General features: G+C 40.7%; 2 non-coding genes across 2 annotated transcripts; both read left to right on the plus strand.

Moving 5' to 3' along the window:
• Positions 1 to 369: 369 nt before the first annotated feature.
• LOC148571391 (small nucleolar RNA R71) lies at positions 370 to 477 on the plus strand. The gene has a single exon (XR_015908622.1). It is a non-coding gene; the product is annotated as a small nucleolar RNA R71 (small nucleolar RNA).
• Positions 478 to 15,348: 14,871 nt separating this feature from the next.
• LOC148571392 (small nucleolar RNA R71) lies at positions 15,349 to 15,455 on the plus strand. Its single transcript, XR_015908249.1, has one exon. It is a non-coding gene; the product is annotated as a small nucleolar RNA R71 (small nucleolar RNA).
• Positions 15,456 to 16,324: the final 869 nt, after the last annotated feature.

Consider the following 16,324-nt stretch of genomic DNA (forward strand, 5'->3'; position numbering starts at 1 on the left):
ATGGCTATAATCAGCACAGACTCCACAAACTCTCTGTGGGACTAACTGTTGGCATTGATGTGGTGGAAAAGGTTGAGCTTACTGAACTTGTTGTTGATTCAATTGCATCTGCTTCAGCAAGTTGGTCATTTTACAGATACTCTGAGTTAGAGCAGCAGTCTCTCTGCTAGAGGATACTTCTACAACGGTTTTTGAATAGCCTTGTTTCTGCCTGTGATTTCGAGTAGATTCAGCTAAGTCGCTGATCAATTGCCATGCCTCATTAGTGGTCTTGTACTTTTTCATAGACCCATTGCTAGCACTTTCCAATGTGGTCTTATCTTGGGGCGTCATGCCCTGTGTGACGTAACCGAGTAACACTATCTTGTCAATCATATGGTGGGGGCATGCTTCCAGAAGATTATTGAAGCGCTCTCAGTATTCATAGAGAGTCTCAGATTTGTCCTGAACAATCATGGAAATGTCTTTCCTCAGTTTATCAGTAACTTTCACTGGAAAGAACTTTTCCAAAAATTCTCTTCTAAGTGTATCCCAGTTGGATACATTTGCTGCGGGTTGAGTGTTGTACCACTCTCTTGCCTTTCCCTCAAGAAAAAATGGGAAAGCTTTCAACAAAATTGAAGTTTCATCTGCACCATCACGCCTGACAGTAGAACAGGCTGCTTTAAAATCTCTCAGGTGCTTGATAGGCTCTTGAGTAGGTAAGCCATGAAACTTGGGCATCAAATTGAGCAGTGCAGTCTTTATTTCAAAGTCTGTAGCCACCGCTGGGTGTTGCGCTTGAAACAGTTGCATTGTAAAATCAGGGGCTCCAGCCTCTTGGATAGTAAGTCTCCTAGGTGCTGCCATGTCACCTACACATAAATCAACCGAATCAGTAGAACGGGGGCTGGTTTCTTCCTCAAATGATGTTTCAGATCCGCCCTCAGAGAGGACTAACCGACGCCGAGCTTGCCTTATTCGTGAAATAGTTCTTTCAATGTCAGGATCGAATACTGGCAAGCATGGATCAGGAAGTGAACGCATCATCTAACGAAAGAAACAAGTAGCCCATAGTAGCAAGATAAAATAAAATACAAATAAATAAATTCCAATCAATAACTTAGCACTCTATTACAACTTCCCGGCAACGGCGCCAAAAATTGACGTGGTGGAAATTGACGAGTCAAGAATTGTTATAAGATATGCGTTGCAAGTATAGTTCTTAACCAACCAGAAACCGCTTATCAATTTAGAAGGGTGTCACAAAAATTAAAATTAAAATACTGGGAGTATGAATCCCAGGTCGTCTCCCAACGAGTTGCAGAAAGGTGTGCTATTTTATTAATCAAATGTTTTCAAAATGGTTTGAATTGAATAACAGGAAATTAAATTAGAGAATTTATGTAATTTAAATAAAAGCCTTGACTGGGAGTAGATTAGCTGGAAGCCCTATTCTTGTTGGAGTACTCTCAAGATTAATTGATAATTGAAGGTTGTTCTGTTTAGTTATCCTTTACTAGGTAAGGGAAAGTCAAACAAGTTGGAATGCTACTTCTATTCACAAGTTCCAACCCACTCAATTAAAAGGGATTGGTGTCAGTGACTAGAGGGCAATCCAACAATAAACCCAATTACAATTCTTCTTTTTAAGCATTCCAATTCAAGGGTTCCTTTCAATCAACTCCCCATCAAGTTAGGGAACTACTCGCTCATTGTGAATGTAGAATTCATAACATAGGAAAGGGAATTAAAGAAAGACATGATAAATAGAAATCAAAGAAATCAATTAAAAATAAAAGTAATTCTTGTATTAATAAATTCTAAAATAATCCAATAGTAAAATTGAGTAAATTAAAGGACATGGAAGAGTAGAGCCAAGTAAAGAAAACGAACTAGAATGATGAAGTCTTGGTGAGGTAATAACTCTTCTCAATATCCCAAAAAGCAATAGAAATAAAAATCCTAAGAACTATGAATGTGTAGAACTAAAAACTAGATCTAAAAACTAAAATTGTGTAGAATGAATGTTGTTGTTGGTTTTTGCATGTCCTCTGGGTCTAGTCTACTTTTCTGGGCCGAAAACTCGGTCAAAACAGGGCCCAAAATCACCCCCATCGAATTCTGCAGATTATGCAGATCACGCACGTCACGCGATCGCGTCATTCATGCGGCCGCGTCATTCGGTGTTTTGCCCTGCCACGCGAGCGCGTCGTCCACGCCTCCGCGTCACTTGTGCTATTCCAATCCGCACGGTCGCGTGAGCCATGCGGCCGCGTCACTGTGATTTCCTCTCTTTCGCGCAGTCGCGTGAGCCATGCGGCCGCGTCACTTCTCACTGGTCATCTCCTCAATTTCTTGTGTTCCTTCCATTTTTGCAGCTTCCTTTCTAATCTCCAATTCATTCATGCCCTATAAAGCCTGAAACACTTAACACACAGATCACGGCATCGAATGGAATAAAGGAGAATTAAAATTCGTAATTAAAAGTCTCTAGGAAGCATGTTTTCAATCATGTAATAATTTTAGGAAGGAAATATAAATGCATGCTAATCATATGAATAAGTGGATAAAGATCATGATAAAACCACACAATTAAACACATTATAAATCATAAAATAGTGGTTTATCAATGCTATTTCATTTTGATGGAGAATATGGCCAAATATTAAGTTTGGCATCTGCATACACATTAAATTGCAGATAAATCAATTTTGTTCATAAAATCAAATGTATGAATAGAAGGATCATACATTGTTTTATTTTAGGAATTTATGGTATAAAATAAAATGTTTCTTATAATGAAGGTACCAATTGTGATGGATTACTTGCATTTTACATTGATCTCTTAGCAAGGGACAAGTTTGGTGTTCACAAAATCTTGGTTTACTATTTAAGGAGCACAATTGTTTATTTATGAATAAGGAACATGTTAAATTGTTTAAATGCCTATCACCACACCACTGTGCCACTTTTGAATCCTAAGGCTCACTATTTTGTTGATTTAATTGAATAGGAAAAAGAAGATTGAGAAGAGGACAAAAGAGGAGGAAAGGCATGGTTATGACAAGCCAAGGGAGGGTGATCACATGTGCTTAGAGAAGCGTGCCCCTTGGAAAACAAAATCTGCATGTATGCACCCTTGGAGACCGAACCTCATGCATCCAATGGGGAAAGAATCCTTGTCAACCTTCAACTATGCATGCAAACCGTTCATCTCATGAGTTTCCCATAATGTTTAGCTCAATCCTCACCCTTCATGTTCTTAACCGAATTGCTCCCTTCAAGTGTGTTTTTGTTCAAAACCTTAATGCCTTGTCTATAAATAGTTTGAGACACTTCATGAACTACACATTCATACAAGCTTTTCTCACATCTATAAGCCTTTGTTTAACCTTTCACTTATCCGAAAACATGTTCAGTACCCCTCTTCCCTAAACAGCACATCATTTTCCCTTCTTTTCACAACAAAACCGAACCTCACCCCAACCGAAGTTCACCCTTATTTCTTCCCTCTTTCTAAACTCATGGCCTCATCAAGTTCTAGTAGAAGAAAAGGAAAAGCACTAATGGTGGCCGAACCCCCAACCTATAATACAAAGAAATTTAAATCTTAGTTTCATGAAGCAAGATATCATAGGCTCATGAAATCAAAGCATGGTATTCCTGAGATGGGCTTCAAACTGAGGTAGGGGGAGTATCCAATCATGAGACAAATTACTAAGGAAAGGAGGTGGGAGCTTCTATGCTATCCTCTCACTGACATTAGTGCAGTTATAATAAGGAATTTTACGCCAATGCTGTGAAAGAGAGCAAGGACAACACCCCTTATAAAAGTTATGTCAGAGGTGTTGAGGTGGATTTTAGTCCATCATCAATTACAAGGGCCATACAGTTGAGAACCATAACCTATGGAGAGCTTAGCTTTGAGGATAGACTACAGGGAGAGAACGACCCTGATGAGATATTACAGGGGATATGTTTGGAAAGAGATTCAAAGAGAGTCCCAAGCCACTTGAAAAGAATAGATCTCACTCCTGAGGCCAAGGGGTGGTATGAGAAAGTAAGGAGATCTATACTCCCTACTAGAAACACCTCAGCGGTCATAGTCAAGCGAGCACTCTTGACATACTGCATCCTACATGGAGGAGAAATCAAACTTTCACAACTCATAGCCAACAGTATTCAGGAGATGGCCGAAAGCACAAATAAATCGAGTAGGCTTGGTCATCCAAGCACCATTCTAAGGCTATGCAACAGGGCTGGGGTACTCTTTGAAGACGAGGACACAGATAAAGTAAAAAGAGGAAACGGAATCACAAAGAGAAGCATGGAAGGCATTACTGAAGATGATGATCAAGAAGAAAGACCCCAAAGGAGAAGAAGACCACAAGTGGAGGAAGAGCAAGCTCCTGGTGCTATAGACATTAGCCAATTGCAAAGAGCTCTTGAGGAAATATCTCAACAAAACATGAGAGTACAAGAGCAGTATTTAAGGCAGCATGAGCTATATTTGCAACAACAGGAGCAGTACATGAAGAATAGAGAGGGAAGAGAGAACTGGCAGCGCCAAATGGAGGAGCGACAAGAGAGCTGGCAGCAACAAATGATGGCTCAACAACAAGAATTCCAAACAAAGATTCTTGAGGGCCAAAGGGAACAATCAGCAGATTTTCGAGAGTCATATGACAGATTGTTCCTGAATCAAGTCAAGTATGGGGAGTACACTCACAATTTATATCAGTGGAAGAACATATATCATACCATTGGAGAGAGTAGGCATCATGATAGAATAGAGTATGATATAGACACCACAAACAAAGTTGAATTACTTGGTCCACAGCATGCCAGCATTAGAACCACAAATCAAGCCATTTGTGCAATGCCCAGAGCTAGCAGACCGTCAGAAAGCCAGAGCCGAGAAGAATATAGCGTGCATGGAGCAAGGATTAGAGGAAGTTGGACTTTCGGGTCAAATAGACCCTATCTGGAAGAGAAGGTTCCCTGTTGAAGAGGCTCAGGATTAAACCAAGAAAAGGAAGAAAAAGGGAGAATCAAGCAAGAACAAGGGACATGACAATTAGAAGCTGGTGGAGTTTCTTTCATGTTTTCTTTTCAAAATTTAATAAGGAAGATGCATATCTGAGATATGAGATGCCTCCAAATGCTTTATGTTTTGCAATTTTATATTCTAGGTAGTTTTCTTACAAGTGAATTGCATTATGTTTGTCATCCATCATTAGCTTGAATTTTGTTTTGTTCCTTTCTGCAATAAATAAAAGAAAAATGTTTGATTTAGAAAAGGCAAATGTCCAATGTTGTAGAAATTAGAATGAAAGTCAATGGTGGTACTTGTTTGATTCAATTGTTAGCTCAATAATAAATGCTGTATAATAAGATGTTCTTTAAAGTGTGAACTAGCTTGCTGCTATAAAGTCTGCTATAAATGAATGTCCCTTGATAATGAATCAAAACAAAAAGAAAAAGGAAGAGAAAAGCCAAGAATTGGCAAAGAAACAAACAATAAGGCTAGACACCAATAGCTTGGACCCTATGACATATGCCTGTGGTATTTTTGGTACTAGGATATGCTTGGACAAGTAGGTTCTGAGGAGTATTTTGAAACTTGGCCACTTAGATCAACTGATTTGGGATTTCCAACCAAAAGTTCACTATCAAGAGCAACCTAGCTACAAAATATTTAGTGATCCAAAGAGATGTTGGGCATCAATGCTCCTAGGAAGAAAATGTGAGCCATGCGTCTGTGGTGAAGAAATATTGAGCAAAGTTAAGCCAAAGGCTGCTGCAACATTTGCCACCAAGCCTTCAATAAGTAATAAGCTCTCTAAGCAAAATAAGAAAGGAAAAGCTAGAAAGGGATCAAGCAAAAGCAAAGCATTGTAGCAGCAACCTTAGTAAACCTTTGGGGAAACATTTCCTATATAGCAGCAAGTAATAAATGAGCTAACTTCTCTGTTTCATTTCATTTTCTCTTATGTTTAGTGCTTGATTGGGGACAAGCAAGGTTTAAGTTTGGTGTTGTGATGACAAGTCATCTTATGTTAGCTTTTCAAGCATTTTTCACTTGTTTCATTAGGTTTTATGCACTTTCTTGCATTATAAGTAAGTGGTTTGGAGTGGATTTGCATGGTTTTGTTGAATCAATCAACCATCCTTTATTTGACACGAAATCATGAGGTTTAAGCTAAAATTAATTGGTTTTTGAATGATTTATAAACCTTGTGAATTTGGTGATACTTTGATTGGTTGTTTTAATTACTTGTAGGAGAAGAAAAGAAAGAAACAAGAAAGTATGGCCTACGAAGCGTAGCCAAAGGAAAGAAAAGCGTGGCACATCAAAGGAGAAAAGCCATAGCGCTCTCTCAAAGAGCTCAGCGCTCTCTATGCAAGCACTACTCAAATCCAAGAAAGCAAAAGGCAAGGAAGCTGCGCTCTCTCACTTAACCGAGCACTACTCAAAGCCAAGGAAGCAAGGCAACAAGCAAAGCGCTCGGTTAACTCAGTAAACCTTTTCGGGCTCCTTCCCAAAGAAAAACAAAGTGAAAAGCTAAAGAGTGGAAAAGAGAAGCGCTACTTGCAAAAGAAATTAGCCAAAATGGTTTGGCAAGGGTTCGAACCAGGGAGCTTCATGAAGAACAAGGAAGGAGCGCTACACTCCTTCACAAAGAAAATAGGCAACATGGCCTGATGATTGGACTTTTGTGTGGTCTAGAATTCACAAATTGATGCACGAAAACTTGTCTCTCAACAATTTTCCTTCGGCAAGTATACCGAATTGTCGTCAAGTAAAAACTCACAATAGAGTGAGGTCGAATCCCATTGATTGGTCAAGCAACTTTAATTGGAAGAATGTTCTAGTTGAGCTAAGTAGAATTTGGTTTGAGAGTTGCAGGAAATTAAATGGCGGGAATGTAAATAGCAGAAAATGTAAATGCTGGAAGTAAAGAGCTAAAAATAATGGCGGAAAGTAAATTGCAGAATTGTAAATGGGAATGGGAAAGATACTCATAAAAGTAAATTACAGAAATTAAAGAGAATGGGTAAGATCAGAATGGGGAATTCATTGGGTTTAGGAGATGTTGCATTCTCCGGATCAAGTTCATTTTCATCTCTTCCTCAATCAATGCGTTCATTGATCTCCTTGGCAATCTTAAGTGACCGAATTACAATTCCTTGTAATTCAATCTCTCAAATCTAGATCAATAGCCAATTCCTTGGTCAATTGCTCATGAGAAGAGATGAAGTATGGTCACTGATTATACCACATGCATTCCCAAATCAAGTGTTGGTAGAATTATAGTCACCATATCCTTCCAACCCCAATTTGGTCCAACATGAGAAAGCATTTCTAGCATGATCTCATCATTCCTCTTCCAAGGTTCAGAAGAGATCCAAGTATGAATAGCTTCTTTTCCAAGATAACTACCCAATTGGATGAAGATTGAAAGCTTTCTAGTAAAATCAAGAGAAAAGATAAAAGAAGAGTAATGAAAACTAATATTGATCCATCAAATTATAATAGAGCTCCCTAACTATATGAAAGGGGTTTAGTTGTTCATAGCTCTGGAAGTGGAAAACAGAGATGGAAAATACATTATGAAAAGTCGACTAGAAGTGCAGAGAAAGTAAAATTATACAGAGAGTAGTTCTCAAATTTCCCACCCCCTCAAAAGCTTTTTTTCTAATTCAAAACTACCCCTATATATACTGCTCTTTTAATCTTCTAGTTGGTTCTTCAAGTCTTGGATATGGGCCTTTGGATCTTGAGTTTGAAGTAGTTACCCTCTTCAGCGGGCTTAGCTTTACTTGCAGAGAGAAAGTGTGAAGTAGGCAGGGTGTTTAGCTCAGGACGTTAGTGGCGTTAACGTTAAGTGAGAGTGTGGACTCGAGAACGTTAGTGACAATCACCTTTTTCACTAACGTTCCTAACCAAGGATGATCTACGTTAACTTCAACGTTAGTGGCACCAGCGTGACCACTAACGTTGCCTCTTGGTCCTTCGCACACGTTATTGGGACTCACCTTTTCCAATAACGTTGAGAGTCCTCCCTTCCCCTACGTTAGAGTCCACGTTAACTTAGTTAACGTGGCTCTTAACGTAAGCTTGCCAATCCTTCGAGAACGTTAGTGACACTTGCCTTTGTCACTAACTTTCTAAGATGCCCCTACTCCCCACGTTAGAATCCACGTTAACTGAGTTAACGTGGCTTCTAACGTGGTGATGATAGCCATCTCCAACGTTAGTGACAAAGGTGAGTGTCACTAACGTTGGCTCATCATCCTTCCCTCCACGTTAGCTTCCACGTTAACTAAGTTAACGTGGGAGTTAACGTGGCTCATATTGGTTCATTGTGGCTCCTTCCAACGTTAGTGACAAAGGTGAGTGTCACTAACGTTGGCGATTGTTTGCTTTCTCTACGTTAGCTTCCACGTTAACTAAGTTAACGTGGGACTTAACGTAGCTCAAAGTAGCTTGGTCCAACGTTAGTGAGAATGCTGACTGTCACTAACGTTGGCCATTCTTTTGCTTCCCAACGTTAGAGTCCACGTTAACTATGTTAACGTGGAAGCTAACGTGTCCAATATGAGCTTGGTCCAACGTTAGTGACAAAGGTGAGTGTCACTAACGTTGGCTCCACTTTCTTTCTTCCACGTTAGAGTTCACATTAACTTAGTTAACGTGACTCTTAACTTAGGCTATGATGGCTGCGAGGACGTTATTAGCGATTACTTTTCTCATTAACGTTGCAAGCTAGCTCCCATTCCACGTTAGTGGTCACGTTAGTTAGACTAACGTGGCTGCTAACGTGGTTCTTTCTTGCTTCCTTTGTCCTGAAATCAAGCAATAAAGTGCATCAAAGTTCTAATCCACATCATGAGACATGCATCATCTAATTTGTTATATAATTCATGCATAATTCTCATGAAATCATGTAAAGTGCACCATGTTTGCTTGAATCAAGATGTAAGTGAAATTCTACCCAAAACTTGCTTATTTCCTAAGAAAATGCATGAAACTATCCTAAAACAGTAAAGAAAAGGTCAGTGAAACTGGCCAAAATGCCCCGGCATCACAACACCAAACTTAAAGCTTGCTTGTCCCTAAGCAAGTACTGGAACAAGAGAATGATGAATGAAATGCCCAGAGAAATGAGTCATTATTGTGGAAGTTATGTCCTTGGTTTTATGGTGGTTTCATGCATAGCAACTTTGGTTCATTCCTTTACTAGCTTTCAGACCTTTATCATGTCCCTGAATACTCACTTGACTGCACCTTATGAAACTTTTATTCATTGATCCTTTTTGTCATTTCAGGGCTTATTTGTGTTCTTTAGACTTGGTGCTCTGTGAGGGGGCGACTCTTTAAGATAAGCTTTCAGCCAGCACTCCCGAACCAGTTGGTTCAAGGTGCTAGGTGTTAAGACACCCCTACGGACTTACTTCCTCAAGTCTCTTTCCCCCATACATACACACAACAGGCACATGGTTTGTTATTTTCTTTTCTTGAGACCTTGGTGTCCAGCACCTCTTTGGGTTACTAAGTGTTCTGTAGCAAGGGTTACTCTTGATAGTGGACTTTCAGCTGATAATCCCGGGTTAGTTAACCCAAGTTACCAAGTGATAAGGCACCCCTAAGAGCTTATTCATCCAAGTAAATCCCTTACACAAGAGCACCACAGACATATCCCTCAAGATTCAAACCCTTGGTGCCTAGCCTTATTTCTTACTCTTTTTCTTTTATTCTTTAACTTTCATTTTTCTTTCTCTTTTTCTTATTGGGATCTTGTTATTCAGCTAGTCTCATGGGGTGTGTTTCAAGCATATGATTCAGGAGAGATAGTTGCCATCCCACCTTATTGGTGAACCAACTTAGCTAATCTATTACCACACCACAAAATTTAGGAACTTACTCTGCAGTGAGTATCGTGGACAACACACATATGACAAAAGCAATAAAAATAAACATTCAATTCTAATGGTTTAAACTAATGAGTAACTATTAATCAAGGGCACCTTGGTACTTCCAATGTTTTTTTAGCATTTCAAGTATATGGAATTAAGTAACAATACGACCTTCGGGTGATGGTTTCTAGCTGTCCCCCTGTTGTCATCATCCATAGTTTTTGCTCATTCATTTCCTTGGATGATGGTGCACCATTTCCTTAGAAGGCTCCTGCAAAGTTATTGGAAGTTGCTTGTTCCCAAAGCACTTGAGAAATAGTTAGCTTGCATGTATGCTTGTGAATTTCTGAACTTAATTTGGTGTGTGAACACCAAACTTAGTTCCTTGCCTAGTACAACAGATTGCATACTTGCAGAGAGCCTCATCGTTGTTATTAACTAAGCAACTATTAACTAAAGACTAAACTACTGCTAAGTGGTTCCCCTGATTAGTTAGCGCTAGCATTTTGCCATTGGAGTGTAGTGTGATTCTAACTAATATCTTCGGTGGAACACCAAACTTAGAATCAGACTTTCACTCTTGGATCGTTTTGGTGTGAAACACTAAACTTAGCTCCTTGTAATACAGGGGAAACAACTTGTGGTCTTTATTCAAATGACGATGAAAAAGAAACTACCTTAGGTTGGGTTGCCTCCCAATAAAGCGCTGTTTTAGCGTCGCTAGCTCGACGATCCCTCCATTACTTGAGATGATACTTCACTTTGGGGTTTTCCCCCATGTTGCCCATATAGTGTTTGAGCCTTTGTCCATTCACAGTGAAAGTCCTCTCAGAACTTTCATCCATGATTTCCTGTGTCCATATGGGGAGACTTTTGTGACAAGAAAGGGTCCTGACCACCTTGATTTGAGTTTTCCTGGGAACAGTCTCAATTTTGAGTTGTAGAGGAGTACTTGCTGCCCTTTTGCGAAATTCCTGGGTGCTAGATGGAGGTCATGCCTTCTTTTCGCCTTTGCTTTATAAATCTTGGCATTTTCATAGGCTTCAGATCTAAATTCCTCCATCTCTTGCAGCTGGAGAATCCTCTTTGCACCAGCAGCAATGCTATCAAAATTTAGTATCTTGAGAGCCCAGAGAGCTTTGTGTTCCAGCTCCAGTGGTAGGTGACAAGCTTTCCCATATACCAGCTGATATGGGGACATCCTGAGTGGTGTTTTGAATGCTGTTCTGTATGCCCAAAGAGCATCATCCAGCTTCTTCGACTAATCCTTTCTTGATGTTCCCACAGTCTTTTCCAAAATCCTTTTTAGCTCTCTATTAGATATCTCAGTTTGCCCACTTGTTTGGGGATGGTAAGGCGTTACAACCTTGTGTTTCACCCCGTATCGTAGGAGAAGAGCTTCTAGTGGTCTGTTACAAAAGTGGCTCCCTCCATCACTGATGAGTGCTCGTGGGACTCCAAACCGGCTAAAGATATTCTTCCTGAGGAAGTTCATGACCACCTTGTTATCATTTGTTGGGGTTGCGATAGCCTCCACCCACTTGGAAACGTAGTCCACTGCCACCAAAATGTACTTGTTTGAATATGAGGTTGGGAATGGTCCCATGCAATCGATTCCCCACACATCAAACAGTTCCAGTTCTAAGATGAAATTCTGTGGCATCTCATTTCTTCTGGGCAAGTTTCCAGCTCTTTGGCATTCATTGCAGTTCTTTACTAGTTCTTTGGCATCCTTGAAAAGGGTGGGCTAAAAGAATCCGCTTTGTAACACCTTGGCTGCAGTTATGTCCCCTCCAAAATGGCTTCCATAGCATGAGCCGTGGCAATTCCACAGGACCTCTCGTCCTTCTTCTTCTCAAACACATCTTCTCGGGATTCCATCTGAACACTTCTTGAAGAGATATGGCTCATCCCAGACAAAATATTTTGCATCATTTATGAGCTTTCTTTTTTTATGTTTGTTGATCTCTGGAGGTAAAGCCCCAGTTGCCTTGAAGTTGGCAATGTCTGCAAACCATGGTGCTTTATGAACTGTCATCAACTGCTCATCAGGAAAGAGCTCATTTACACTTGTATCATGTGTTCCACCTTTATCATGAGGGATTCTGGATAGGTGATCTGCTACCTTGTTCTCCACTCCTTTCTTGTCTCTAATTTCAATGTTGAATTCCTGCAATAATAAGATCCATCTTATTATTCTTGGTTTTGATTCTTGCTTGGCAAACAAATATTTAAGGGCTGTGTGATCTGTGAAAACAATCACTTTAGCACCAATGAGGTATGATCTAAACTTGTTAAATGCAAAAACTATTGCTAGCAACTCCTTTTCGGTAGTGGTATAATTTCTTTGAGTGTCATTGAGGACTTTGCTAGCATAGTAGATCACATGGACTAAGTTATCTTTCCTCTGCCCTAACACGGCCCCAACTGTAAAATCAGATGCATCACACATCAATTCAAAAGGTAGGTTCCAATCAGGTAGGGAAATGATAGGGGCAGAGGACAGCCTCTGTTTTAAGTTTTTGAATGCTAGCATGCATTTTTCATCGAAGACAAACGGTGTATCAGATACAAGGAGATTGCTTAAGGGCTTGGCTATCTTTGAAAAATCTTTAATAAACCTCCTGTAAAAGCCAGCATGCCCTAAAAAACTCTTAATTGCCTTGACATCACTGGGTGGGGGAAATTTTTCAATAAGTTCCACCTTAGCTCTGTCAACCTCAGTGCCTTGGTTAGAAACCTTATGGCCAAGGACTATTCCTTCAGTTACCATAAAGTGACATTTCTCCCAGTTCAGGACCAGATTGGTCTCTTGGCACCTTTTCAATACCAAGGCTAGGTGATTTAAGCAACTAGGAAAGGAATCTCCGAATACCAAAAAATCATCCATAAACACTTCAATGAATTTCTCTATCATATCCGAGAAGATAGATAGCATGCAGCGTTGGAAAGTTGCAGGCACATTACATAGCCCAAATGGCATGCGCCTGTAAGCAAACACTCCATATGGGCAAGTAAATGAGATTTTCTCTTGGTCTCTGGGATCAACCACTATTTGGTTATATCCTGAATAACCGTCAAGAAAACAATAGTATGAGTGTCCTGCGAGTCTTTCCAACATCTGATCCATGAATGGAAGGGGGAAATGGTCTTTTCGTGTAGCTTCATTTAGTTTTCTGTAGTCTATGCACATCCGCCATCCTGTGACGGTCGTGGTGGGGATTAGTTCGTTCCTCTCATTGGGAACTACAGTGATTCCTCCCTTTTTCGGAACAACATGCACGGGGCTGACCCAGGGGCTATCTGAGATCGGGTAGATTACCCCTTCCTGCCACAACTTCATAACTTCCTTCTGTACCACTTCCTTCATGATTGGGTTCAGCCTCCTTTGGGATTGAATGGATGGTTTGGCATCATCTTCCAACAGTATTTTATATGCATATGGCCAAACTGATCCCTTTCAGGTCAGCGAGGGTCCATCCAATGGCATCTTTATGATTTCGCAACACTTGGAGCAGTTCATTCTCTTGATCTTGGCTGAGGGATGAGTTTATGATCACTAGGTAGCTTTCATTCTCGCCTAAGTATGCATATTTGAGAGTGGGTGGCAATGCCTTGAGTTCTAGTTTTGGTGCTTCTAACTTTTCATTGTCTTCTTTTGGTGCACCTTGCATATGAATTTCTGCTATTGCAGCCTCTTCACTAGACGTTGATTCCTCCTCTGTCACCCTTTCAGGTTCTTCTTCTTCAAAGCTTTCCTGCTCTGCATCTTCCAGTAAGTCTAACCTCATACATTCTCCCAATTGTTCTGGTGGGTAACTCATGGCTTTGAACACATTGAATGTCATCTTTTCATCGTGTAATCTTAGGGTGAGGTCACCTTTTTGGACATCAATGACAGCTCCAGCAGTAGCTAAGAACGGTCTTCCCAGGATGATGGAGGCCTTGGCTTCCTCTTGCATGTCCAACACCACAAAGTCTACTGGGAAGATGAAATCTCCCACTCTCACCAGCAAATCTTCTACTACACCATGAGAGAATTTGAACGATCGGTCTGCTAGTTGCAGGGCCATTTTTGTTGGCTTAGCCTCCTCGATCTTCATTTTTCTCATCATAGCTACTGACATCAGATTTATGCTGGCTCCTAGGTCACATAGAGCTTTCTCCACTGTGATATCCCCTATAATACAAGGGATCTGGAAGCTCCCAGGATCTTTCAATTTCTAGGGTAGTTTATGCTGAATGATAGCACTACATTCTTCAGTTAGTATCTCAGTTTCGTTGCTCTTCCAACTTCTCCTCTTAGTCATCAGTTCCTTCAAGAACTTGGCATAGAGCGGCATTTGCTCTATTGCTTCAGCAAAGGGTATGTTAATCTGTAATTTCTTGAAGATTTCTAAAAATTTGGAGAACTGGCTGTCATCCCCCTTCTTCTTTAGTTGTTGAGGATATGGGACTTTGGGAACATATGGCTTCACCTCTCCTTCCTTTTGATGTGAGTTGGAGGTGGGGACTTGAACTTCATTTTGTTCCTCCTTCTTTCCAACTGAATCTTTCTCTTGTGGTTGCTTGGAAGTCTCCTTCAATTCCTTTCCACTTCTGAGGGTGATAGCTTGACACTCCTCCCTTTGGTTTGAGTTAGTATCACTGCGAGGGTTGTGGCTGGGAATTTGCTTGAATAGGTAGCCAATTTGTGTCTCGAGTTTCTTGATGGCAGCATCTTGATTCTTCATATTGGACCGCACTTCTTCTCGGAATGCCTTACTGTCTTGAATCTCTTTGCATATGCCCTCAAGTAGAGTTTCAATTCTGGAGAGTCTGTCATCAGATGTTAGTGGGTTAGGATTGGAGTGATGAGAAGGGTTGTTTTGGTTTTGGTATTGATGTGGAGAGGTGTTGTTAGGGTGGTGTTGATATGATCTCTGTGTGGAATGTTGGTGAGATGCATGGTTGTTGGGGTTGTGACGTCTCTAATCTTGGCTTTGATCTTGTTGATTTCCCCATCCAAAGTTTGGGTGATTCCTCCAACCAGGATTGTAGGTCTTGGAATATGGATCATGGGTCTGCCTGGGTAAGTTTCCAATGTAGTTGGCTTGTTCTTGCTCATCCTCTGCCTCTGCACTCACTCCTTCTTGGGTTGCTGATGTGGTGGTGATTGCTGCTACTTGGTTTCTCTCCATCTTCTTGGTTAGGTCAGCTAATTGCTTGGTAATGAGCTTGTTTTGGGCCAGCAGTGCATCTACATTGTTTAGCTCCATCACTCCTCTAGTGTTGCCTCTTTCGAAAGCATAGAAGTAGTCATTCTTAGCTACAGTCTCAATGACATCTATGGCTTCTTCAATGGTCTTCTTCTTGTTCAGAGATCCCCCGGATGAATGGTCTACTGCCTTCTTTGATTCATAAGAAAGGCCTTCATAGAATATGTGTAGCTGCACCCATTCATTGAACATATCTGGTGGACACCTTCTTGTCAAGTCCTTAAACCTCTCCCATGCTTCATATAGAGTCTCACCATCTTGCTGCCTGAAGGTTTGCACCTCAGATCTCAGCCTATTGATCCGTTGAGGAGGATAGAATCTTGCCAAGAACTTGTTCACCACCTCTTCCCAGGTTGCTAAACTCTCCTTTGGAAAGGACTCTAGCCATTTAGAAGCCTTGTCCTTGAGTGAGAAGGGAAATAAGAGTAGTCTATAGGTGTCCGGATGAACACCATTAGACTTCACAGTATCACATATCCTTAGGAAGGTGGTTAGATGTTGATTGGGGTCTTTTTGGACGCCTCCTCCGAATGAACAATTGTTCTGAACAAGGGTGATGAGCTGTGGCTTTAGTTCAAAGTTGTTGGCATGTATGGTTGGCCTTTGGATGCTACTTCCGCAATTTCCTGGGTTTGGATTGATGTACGAACCCAGAACCCTTCTCTCTTGTCCAGCCTGATGTGCTGGACCTTCTTGGCCATGGTTGTGAGCCTCTTCTTCATGATGGTTCTCCATATTCTCATCCATATATGGTTCAAAGTACTCCTCCTCTTCTTCAGCACCAACTAGTCTCTTTCCTCTTGCTTCCCTCCTTAATCTAAGGAAGGTCCTCTCAAGTTCAGAATCAAAAGAAGTTGAAGCCCCGCTTCTTCTCCCTATCATACAACCAACAAGGCACAAGCAAGGAGATAGTTGCAGAAAGTATTCTTGTTAGAAATGCTGTTAGTGTGAGTGATGCAATATATCGAATAGTTAGTGGGTTAGTAAACTGAATTATAAATAACGAAGAAAGAGGAGTAGGGGGTAAAGGGAAGAAAATAACTAAAACTGAAAGTAAATTACTCAAACAGAAATTTAAATCAAACAAAAGAAAAGTGCTCAATCTAGTTATCCTACAATTTAATCATTGTTGATACAAAATCAATCCCCGGCAACGGCGCCAT

The sequence above is a fragment of the Arachis ipaensis genome, chromosome B3 (assembly GCF_059453495.1).
Source record: "Arachis ipaensis isolate K30076 ecotype BB chromosome B3, ASM5945349v1, whole genome shotgun sequence".
Taxonomy (NCBI): domain Eukaryota; kingdom Viridiplantae; phylum Streptophyta; class Magnoliopsida; order Fabales; family Fabaceae; genus Arachis; species Arachis ipaensis.